We start from the raw sequence: 11,657 nt of genomic DNA, 5'->3' as shown, positions 1-11,657 counted from the left end.
AAATCACTGTTTTTAAATTAGTTTATATACACTCTAAAAAGTGCTTGGTTAAAAACAACCCAAGTTGAGTTGAAAATGGACAAACCCCGCGATTGGGTTGTTTTAACCCAGCGGTTGGGTTAAACGTTTGCCCAACCTGCTGGGTAGTTTTATTTAACTCAACTAGTGTATAAAAAATACTGCATTGCTTGCTTGAAATGAACACAAAATACAGTTAATGTTTAATAAATGAACATTTATTAAGTTTAATGAATAATAATTAAACAATAAACATTTATTAAATTGCTTATTAATAAATGTTCATCTTTTGATTATTATTGTTGCCTCTAGTAATTATGTGTCTGATTTTTAAGCCATTTTAAGCCAGCCATATAGTAATTTTTAAACAACAGTCGGGTTAAATAAAACTGCCCAGCAGGTTGGGCAAACATTTAATCCCACCGCTGGGTTTGTCCATTTTCAACCCAACTTGAGTTGTTTTTAACCCAGCATTTTTTAGAGTGTAGATTGCATTGAATTTGTGTTGTTTACTGTTTCAAAATAATATTAACGGCAAAATTAATGGTAACATTTTCCCAGTATGATTAATATTTAATTGTCAATACTAACAACATTGTTCTCAAATCAGTGATTTACAAACAAATGTCAGTCTGTTCCAACTGAATCATTTCATAGAGTCAGTTCAAAAGAATTTTGTTTGAATTCGTTGTCAAATCTGTAGTTTTTCCACACATTTTGTCTTTCCTCTCCAGCTTTCAGAGCGAAAATGCAAAAACCTTTCAGGTTGCTTTCACACGGTTAAGGGCTTTACATTACCATGTAGTCAAAAGTTAAATTGTAATGCAATCGATCTTAATTATAATATTCATTGTAATCTAATTAAGATGGCTGGAAGTTAAGTCATTTCTGTTTGTAATGCAGTATTTGTCTAAAAATAAGTGCTTGAAAACTGAATAGAAAACTGCAAGATGTGGTCAAAGCTGGATCAAGCTGAGAAGGACTAGGATGAAATCAGCTGAACGCATGATAAATCCACTCCAATGCTCCTACTTAAACTTATGGAGAGAGGCAAAGCAGAGGGGGATGGCTGGGTTGGTTGGGGGTAAATGCAGCTCTCTGCATGACGCCTGCCCTCTCTTCGGCCCATGCTGAGGGCCTCTTTCATCTTACTGCATTATAAGCAAATCAAATATTCTTTTGTATCACCACTGCAATCTATCTTTATGGATAGTGTGCATGTGTGTGTGTACACGAGTGTGTGCCTTTGATGTGGTTATGACAGGACCTTTGACATATTCAAAGCCTCATGTCCAGTAGCCCTGCTGAGGTGTGTGTGTAGTGTGTGTGTATGTGTGTGTTTTGTGTTCCCTGCTGATCTGCTATGTATAAAGTGAGGCTTTTGTTCTCTGATGGCCACTTCAAAGAATAGACACATGAAAGCTAACATGAACATGCATGCATGTGTGTACATCTGTATGTTTAGTGTTGCAGTGTTGCATAGCAAGAGATTTGACTTGTTTTTGATGAATATAGTCTCGGTTTCCAATATTTGCCATAAATCTTTTGCAAACTAAGAAATATTATGAAACTAAGCTGTGATTATCAGTGGAATTTAGTGAAATACAGCTTAACTGTGATCAGATTTGGATTGATGTTGATGCATTATATATTTAGGGGTTCAAGCTCGTAGTGCTGAAACTCTTTTGTAATTGTTAAAATTTCCAATGATCAGCATTCTCCCCTAAAAGTGATCGGGCAGACCAAACCGTAAGTCGTAGAGACTTGAAACTTTGAGGGCTTGTAGTACTCACACCGTCTTTACGTCACCAAGTCTCGCTCCGATCGGCCTGACGGGGGCGCTACAGCGGTCAAAAGTACAAAATGGCTCATAACTCCAAAATTTTTAGGCATAGGCGTTGGTTTGGTAAAATTTTGGGGTAAATTTTAGATTTTTTGAAAAACTTTTGCAAACTAGTCCTAGGTTTTTGGCCTGATCGGAACCAAACCAGTGCAGCGAGATCCTCCGGAGTCTGATTGTCAATAGTTATCAAAAAAAGTTGAAATTTCAATTCACGGCTCCTCAGGACTGCCAAAACTTTCAAAGTGGGTGGAGCCACTTTTACTAAAATGGCTATAACTTGTGAACGGAATGAGATATTATCACCAAACTCGGCACACCTATGTAAGAGCTCATTCTGTGGTCGTGTAGAAAAGGACACGGCGACTGGCCACTTGGTGGTGCTATAACATGGGGAAAAAACATGAAAATGGCTATAACTACTTCACCGTTAGTCCGATCGACTTGAAAATTAGCATGCAGTGTCTTCGCCCAAGGTGCCATGGCTGTCTATGAGGACATTTACATATCTCAAAAAACATGGCCGCCATCAGCCAATGAAATTTGAGCAGCTATCAGACAAGGTTAACGGAGGCCGATCGGAATGAAACTCGCTGGGCCTGTTTGACTCACGGCCCTAGAGGCCTGTGAGAAATTCGAAAGAAAATGGCTACCAGGGGACGCCTTCGCGTTTTTCACGTGCGTAAAGGATCGTGCATTGCGCGATTTTTCATGCACGCCCACAACATTCGTACCACATGGTCGAACTCCTCATTCTGAGCAACTTTGTCTCTAAATATTGAAGATTATTTCAAAAACCAACTTTGGCGAACTAGTCCTAGGTTTTTGGCTCAACCTGGTAAAAAGCTTTAAAAGCTATATATTTCCTCTGGTAAATTGCCTGTATTCACTGTAATTGGTCTTTTCCATCTATGATCGAGATGGTTACAGGCTTGCTAATTAAAACATAATAGCTTTTTATGCATGTGCTTAAAGGCCTTAAAGCACTTGAACCCTGATAATTGCTGCTCACAGCTATATTTTCTTGTGTTTTGAAGCATTTTAAGGACAATTTGATTTTTGAGAGAACTCGCTGACCACATTTTCAACAAAACAACTTTTCGATCACTTTAATTGATCTAAGCCCTCAACAAATCAGCTTTAAACTTTACTTAAGCTCTGAATGACTGTTCTGCTCTGTGATTGGTCAGTGTTTTCACCCTCATTCAAGCATGTTCCTCAAGTCCGATTATTGGTTTGTGTGTGTGTGTGTTTGGGGGTGGAATAGTGTTCAGATCTTGATCCAGCTGTGTTTGCAGTCTTTCCCCTCGACGCACACGAACACACACACACTCACATGAGAAAGAGCAATGAGAACAACAGTGTCATTTTTCACAGCTCTCTCATAGGGGTTTGCCGGCAAATACAGCATTGTGTGTGTTTCCTCAATGAAGGCACTTCTTACGCTGCTATAATGGGAAGATTAAAGGACACGGAGAGACAGTGAGATTGAGAGAAGGGTCATATATAGTAGAAAGGGCAGAAAGATTGTGTTTATAGCTTCACTTCCACTGTGTGCAAACTTACAAAGGCTTAAACTCAAGTTTGTCTAGCCTATATTTTTTTATGCCAAGAACATTTTTAATTAATTTGTTAAACACTGGGTATAACATTATGTGATGCGTTTTGGCTTATGGGTAACTTTATTGTTGTAAAGTTAGTTTGCACAAGTACAGTTTGAATCACTAACCTTAGTATTAACAAGTGATGTTTGGCTAAATATGGATATAGATTTCTCTCACAACATTTCTTAGTCTGAAAAGCACATTTAGATACGTGTGTTTGAGAACTCCTAGTGATGTTTCGGGAAAATGAGTGAGTGTGTAAACAAGAGCTCGGGAGAGACGCGAAGGCCAATCTTCCGTACACACACCCGACACTAAACACACACACACTCATACTAACACATATGTAATAGTGTACTTTCTCAGATACACCACAGATGTGTGGTCATGTTTCTTTACTCTTTTTCCTCTTAAATGTTGTAAGAATATTTAAACCTCACTTTAGCACATCAATGTCGATCATGAAGACACTATTTCACACACAGCTGCAGTACATTCACTGATTTTAGATATCATTTAATATTACAATTCTTATTCACATCGAGAATTAAAAGGAAATGACTTTTCTTTGTTTATTAAGATTTATTAATGCTTTGACAATGGACTAAAATCCCCCATAACCCTAGTTAAATAAAAGTTAAATGTATTAATCATAATAATCATAATAAAAAACAACAATTCCTTTGCCTAGTAATGTAGTTTATATGTGAAATGTAGCAACTTTCTGCAACCAATCAGAATTTAGAGTCTGAAAAACTTTTGTAACATTATAAATATCTTTACTGTCACTTCTGATCAATGTAATGCATCCTTGCTGAATGTACTGATTTATTTTATTTAGCTATTTTTAACAGTATTTCTTGCTACTCATTTATTTTGCATCATGCAAACAATATATGAGGAAAAACTTCTTGGTCCTTCCTTCAGTTTAATGCTGCGTCTCATCATTCCCTCCATCTCCCCCATGTCTCTAAAGCCGTATTTCTGCATTTCATCAGTTTAAGTGTGTCCACCCATCCTCCCATCCTCTATCCCTCCCCCTCCAGCATTCACTCATTTTCTTCTTCATTGACTCAGACGGATATATCTCTGCGCTCTCTCTCTCTCTGTGTCTCCGCGTCCCTCCCTCAGTCTGGACTCCTCTCTCTCATTGTGTGTCCGTTCACATTAAGCATGATTAGCTCACACCCTCTCGCACACACGTTCACACAGCCGTATTCACGGACAATGAACGCATGCCAGTGCAGTTTGACCCCCGAGAGCCGCCTCTCCTCCCCCTGCCCTCAGCACCACCGTCTAAAATATCTTCAGTCTTTTGAGAGAAAAGTCAGTCAGGATTCTTTAAACAGGCCGAATCAGCAAGACGTCACAAATGATCTTTTCAACATCTCCTAAACACATGAGATTTTTGCATAAGTGTCCTGCTGAGCAAAAGACCCTAGTAATGTGTCTCATGTAGAGTTTCAGAAGAGATCTCAATGATATGCTCGGATTTTCCAAGATCAAAATGTGCAGTTAAAAAAAATCTCCATGTGAGCTCAAACATTTTACACCAAATGCTGTTGTCTTTGTATTGTCACGTATGGCTGTATAGAGCACACGATGGAAGGAGTAGAAAACAAAAAAGCCTTTTAACATAGATGATACTGAACAAATGAACTGAGGAAACTTAGTGTTTAAATACATGGGGAGAGTAATCAAGATAAAATGGAACAGGGTGTAGAACTAATTAACAACCAAGGAAACTAACTAGGGAACACAGGCAAACAGGAACAGGGAAAACAGAACCAAAACACAATGAAACTAATCCAAAGAACACTCTAAAAAAATAATGTTTGCATCAAATTTTTTGAGTTATCATAACTTTGAGTGAATTTACATTCAACCAATAAGCTACATTGAGTTAGAGAAACTTAATAATTTGTGGCATAAACACAAATTTTTAAGTTGATTACTCAAAAAAATTAAGTAGCTCCAACTACCAGAGTTGCAGCCCTGGAACCAATTAATTATTATTTAACATGTATATTTAATGAACAAGTAAGATATTAGGCTACTTGTTACTAGCATTAGCACAGTCATTACTTATAGAGTCAATAGTGTTCACCTTCATGTATCTAGCACTCTTAACCACAAAAACTTCAACATTACAGAAACTTATTTAAATGTCAAACATAACAGCGTTAAACACTAACAGGTCTTTCCCTTCACTAAAAACAAATAAATTAACATTTAATTTACAACATTTATTCTCCTTATCCAGTCCTATGCAAAGCATGCTGGGAACTAAAAATCCACTGCCCAATTTCTGAAGTTATCAAGACAATTTCATTATGTTACTACAACTTAATTTTAAAAAAAAAGGCAATCAATGCAGAAATTTAAGTTTAAATTACAAACGATATTAAGTTGATGTGATGATCAACATTATTATGTCAACAGAACTCAACAAAATAATGTTTGCAACTTAAAAGTTTTAATTAAAACAATGAATTAGAATCTTTAACTTGCAACCATGCATTTATTTAAGTTGTGGTAACAGGTCCCCTAAATTACTTTTTAAGCCCCGTTTACACTAGTGCATTTTCGTTTAAAAAAGCATAAATTTTGCTACGGTCATTTAAACTACTCTGGCGTTTTCGACCCTTGAGACTTTCGAAAACGCTGCAGAGCCCGTTTTAGTTTGAAAATGCTAGGGTTGCGTTTTAGTGTAAACGGACCAAAACAGAGACTTTTGAAAATGAACGACCGTGTAAACAATAACATGGAGACTGAACTGCAATCTTTTCTGGCTTTATTGTCATTTTTGGCAGCCATTGTGCAGTTAAACTGCATTTTTTAATACTGCAGCTCCCTACATGCGCAAGAGGCAACTGTTTACACTTGTACGTGCATACCCAGTGTGCATGAACAGTCATGTGACATGCGTTTTCGGACGTGTACTGTGTAGACGGAGATTGTTTCTGAAACACTGTGGAAATGCCAGTGTAGATCATTTTCATTTTAAAATGCTGTTTTAAAATGAAAACACACTAGTGTAAACGGGGCCTTAGATTGCAAAGCATACATGTACATGTACATGACATGTTCAATCTCAGAAATATCTTTTTTGGCATCTATGGTTCCATAAAGAACCATAAACATCCATGGAACCTTTACATTCCACAAAAAGTTCTTTTTAGTGGAAAAAGGTTTTTTAGATTTTTAAAATGCTCTTCACACTAAGAAAAAAATGGTTCTTTCATGGCATCGCTGAAAATGCCCTCTTTTGGAAGAGTTTATACACTTACTGTTTGTTATTCAGCTGACTCATTTGTGTGTGTTTGTATGTCTCCATTAGGAGAAACATCTGAGACTTAAATGAAATGGAGGACGACATTAAGTCTCCTGAGCTGAGAGAGCAACTCTCTCCAGGTAATGATGCTTTGATGTTTTAGAGACACTTTGATGTTTCATATATATATAATTATTTTAGCAATTTTTGCCCAGTAAACTCTCTCATGCTTTTTTAAAAATGTAGTAAGATGCATTTCAATTGTTGTTAATCAATAATGCATCCATGTGTGTTTTTTTTTATTAGGACCTTTCGTTGTAAAGACTTCCTTCTAAGTTGGTGGTCTTCTCATACAAGCAGAGCAGAAATAGACCATAAGGTGTAAAGGACCTCTGTGAAATCAGTGATCATGTCATTATTGAATAGGTGACTAAAATTAGTGGTGTTCACTAGGACATTCATTAGTGTATATCACTCGTGTGTGTCAGCCTGCAGTGTTTGTGCTCCATACATCAATCAATCGATCACATTTATTTCTATGGCACATTTAAAAACAACACATGTTGGCCAAAGTGCTTAACATACCAGGACCTAACAATTCATACACATTAAGAACACGAGACCAAGTACAAAACAAATGTGTACATAAATGACACAGATTAAACAGTCAAATGCCAGTGAAAAGAGATGAGATCTTTAATTAAGTGAGATTTAAAAGCCTCAAGACTGATACAGGATCTAATATAGATGATTCCTCAAATAATGTGCTGTTGAGAACCGTGCTGATAAGTAATCAAACACGCTATTTTCACCTACTAAACCCTAAAACATTTAAAAAAAACCCACAGACGCACATTAAAGAAGACCAGAAGATCACAGAAACCTTGAGTGTTTGCCTAGCAACCACCCAGAACACCTTAGCAACTGCATAGCAACACCCTGGTAACAAGCAAACATTCTGTTTTTCATTCTACACTGCAAAAATTGCTGTAGGATTTACTTTGAATCAATTTTCACTCAGATATTGCTAGTGAATTTCACAAATAATTACAAAGAAACAGCAAGTAACATTGAATTAAACATGAAATTTTGAAGTAGAAAGACTGAAATAGTATTTTCATGCAAAACATACTCCGATAATCATGGTGATTTTGTAAATTAAGGAGAAATGTATAAGACAAGCATTTATTTGATTTAGTCACGTCCTGATCCTGAGCCTCATTATTGTGCCGCCTTTTCTTCTCAGTTCAGTTCAATAGTTTTCCACCAAATTGACCAAGAAAACTCAGAACTGAACCCCTCACTGGTGTGTGTGTGTGTGTGTGTGTCTGCATATGGATGTGTTTTCTAATCGAGCGCCTCATTTTTGTGATGGAGGTCAGCGAGGTTCTGATGTTTGTGATGGTAATGCGTATGGAAGGGGTTCAGATACAAAGACGAGACGCTGAAAGAGTCAGTCAGAGTCAGTTCAAAACCAAAAGACAATTTTACCGCCATTTCTGAGTTCCTGAGGAATTCAGGAATAGATTGCCCGGGATTCCCTAGGGATTTGAGTGTGTTTGTATGTGTGTGTGTTGATCAATAAAAGCACAAAAGAGCTTGACCGGGCAAAATGCGTGAGCTGAGATTGAACGAAAGAAACTAGAGGATGCAAATGTGAAGTGCAGGAAGATAAACCATATTTTTGAGAGAATACAAGAATCACACTCGCTCACAGATAGGTAAATGGTAGCATGTCACGATTTAATGACAGTGCAATTGAGTGTCTCTGAAAAGCTGCCCTCTGACCTCCTGCCTTGACCCCGACTGACCCTCGAGTCTGTGTTGTCAGAGATCATTAGTCAAACACACACACACATACACACACACACTGGCCGACTTGCACAAAGATCACTTGTCAGTGCGTTTCATTTATCTAATTATCAGCCAATCAGAAAACACACTCTGCCGCATTTTTTGAAGACGTGAAAGAACCTCACTCACACACACACACACACACACACACACACACACACACACACACACACACACTCTCTGCTCTGTTTGGGTTGAAATGAATATGTTTTGAGGACAGAAGATGAATATAAACAGTCACAAGACACAATCACCTACATCCCGAGCTAATTCTTTTTCCTCAGCAGTATTTTTTTCATTTAGATGTCACTAAATCAACCAAAAGTTACCAGTTTTATTGTGCTGATGTTGAATTGTCATAGCTCAAGAGACTCAGGAGGTGTTTCTTTTACAGTTCCTTATAGGATGGATAAATCTAGACTCAAATGAGTCAATAGTTAGAGGAGACTTGAGGTAACTATAATCTCTTGTTTTTAATCTCCTCATTTTTTTCTAATTTCTGCTGAAAAGAAACAATTTAGGTATAAAGGAAATCCCATTTGTGGTGTCTGATTACTTTTGCCTGATTTTATATTTTATTTTTTTTTTTTTTTTTTTTTATTATTTGTGTACATTTTTGTACTTTTGTACGCCTGTCTATTTTATTTTATTTTATTTTATTTTATTGTCTATTTTATTTATTTATTTTTTGTGTACTTGTGTCTTGTACTTTTGTATGCCTGTCTATTTTATTTATTTACTTACTTTATATATATATATATATATATATATATATATACTTTTGTATGTATGTCTGTCTATTTATTTCATTTTATTATCATTTTTTGTGTGTGTACTGTGTTTTTTATGCCTGCCTATTTTATTTATTTATTTATTTATTTATTTATTTATTTATTTATTTATTTATTTATTATGATTTTTTGTTTGTTTGTTTGTTTGTTTGTTTTTGGTTTGGGTACTGTGTTTTGTATTCCTGTCTTTTTATTTTATTTATTTATTTATTTATTTATTTATTGTTTGTGTATTGTGTTTTTATTATTATTCTGTTTTATTATTTTGCTTTGTTTTATTATTTTGTTTTATATTTTTTATTTTATTTTATTTCGTTTGTTGTTCTTTTGTATCCCTGTCTTATTTTATGTTATTTATTCCTTTATTTATTTTTGTGTGTACTGTGTTTTGTACGTTTGTATGCCTCTCTAATTTATTATTATTTTTTATTTAATTTTTTTTATTTTTGTACGCCTGTATGCATGTCTATGTTTAAATTTTTTTGTACTTTTGTATGTCTGTTTTACTTTATTATTTTGTACTTTCATACTTTTACTTTTTTGTATTCTACTTTATTTTTTTCAATTTCGCTATTACTTTCTCCTCTTTTGTGCACAATAAGACAACCTGTTCTTGGAGAACAAGTAGTTTCAAAAGGAATAGATGCGTTTGTTCATTTAAGACCAATTATCAGGACAGAGTTTAAGCTCTTCAAAGGAGCTTCATCAATAGTGTTGAGTTACAGAGACTGGTATAATGTAGCAGCTCTAGTGGGGGAGACGGACGGCAACTGTAACACTGAATATCCCCATCACAAACCACTTCACAGTTGCTTCACTTTGAGAGAAATCTTTAACAGCAAGTTGATTTTGAGATATAAGAGTAATTTGTCTCAAATTCGTCAGCTGTTGTGCGCTTTCAGACTTTTAGATTTAAACTCATATCAGTGTATGTCTTTTTCCCCCCATAATGTCATTAAATGAAGATTAAAATGTTGAAATGATAGCAGTGAATGTCCTGACAGCTGGAGAGCCATCGGTGATAAAGTTTGACAGCGAGGTTTGTTCTTCGAGAACAACAGAGTTTCAGATGTTTTGCACCCTCGTTTTCTGCCTGTTATTTGTTCATTCGGCCTGTGTTATGTGACTGACTGACTCTTTTGTCATTGATACATTGTAAATCAGTAAATTTTGGAGGGAAACCGATAGCACATCTGTGACACACACACACACAGTGCCCTCAGGGTCAAACCCCTGTCTGACCAGACACAACAGTGTGTGTGTGTGTTTGTGAGGGTGTGTTTTGTGTTTCTGACTCGACAAGAAGTTCCCTCCAAAATGTCTTTTCTCATTCATCGTCCCGGCCGCCTCCCTCAGGGGCTAAACACACACACACCTCCTTTAGACGGCAGTGTGTGTGTGTTTAGCCCCACAGGGGCTCACCGCTGCAGACACAGCGGGGGAGAGATGCCACCGCCACTCTTTCTGAAAACACCACTGAAAAGATTGCAAACTGAAAGAGAGCTCCTTTTGTCACATTTACAATGTACAGAGTGGAAGCTCAATTGACTCGACTAGCTTGTGTTGTGTGAATCGTTTGCTATAAACAGCTGATACACAAATAAATCAGGAAGTGTTAGTTGATGTCCTGTCCATGTCTAGAAGTGTTATTAATTGAAATGTGGAATTTATCATAAAACTATTGTCCGCCTTGATCATCACAATCACAAATAAAGTTCTTGTTTGACTAACTAACATGTATTTGGTTGACATGCATTAGTTTTAAACTGCATGCACAACTGCACTTGTCTTATATATAGCATTGAAAAGGTCTTGTTGTGAATGTTCTTATTGGTTCTCAAGGTTTATCTTTAGAAACTGAGGTGTTACCAATTATTTGAGGTGTTCTTAATTATCTGTGTGCAGATGCATCAAACCCCTTAAGTTCCTTATATTGTGTAGCCTATCTAAGGGTCTTCTTAAGTTAAGGGTTTGTTGCATCTGGCTGCTGATTAATTATCACTTTCACAATACACAAGTGTGTTTAGTTCTTTCATTATTCAGGTTCTTCAGTCCAGTGTTTTTGTTTCTGGTTTCTTTAAAGGCACACTATGTAAGAGTTTTGGATTAAAATATCCAAAAACCACTAGAACAGTGTTATATATTTTGTTGACTTGTGTACTTACATTATCCCAGATGTTTCCAAGAATGTTTAAATCCAGAGAAATAAGCAATTTTATCCAGGACACGGACCGCGTTCGTGTTTCGCTTATCAATGACATCATACCCGCGTTACC

The sequence above is a fragment of the Ctenopharyngodon idella genome, chromosome 23, assembly GCF_019924925.1.
Source record: "Ctenopharyngodon idella isolate HZGC_01 chromosome 23, HZGC01, whole genome shotgun sequence".
In the NCBI taxonomy this organism is placed as follows: domain Eukaryota; kingdom Metazoa; phylum Chordata; class Actinopteri; order Cypriniformes; family Xenocyprididae; genus Ctenopharyngodon; species Ctenopharyngodon idella.
The sequence above is the reverse complement of the archived record's forward strand: the minus strand, read 5'-3'. Positions refer to the sequence as shown.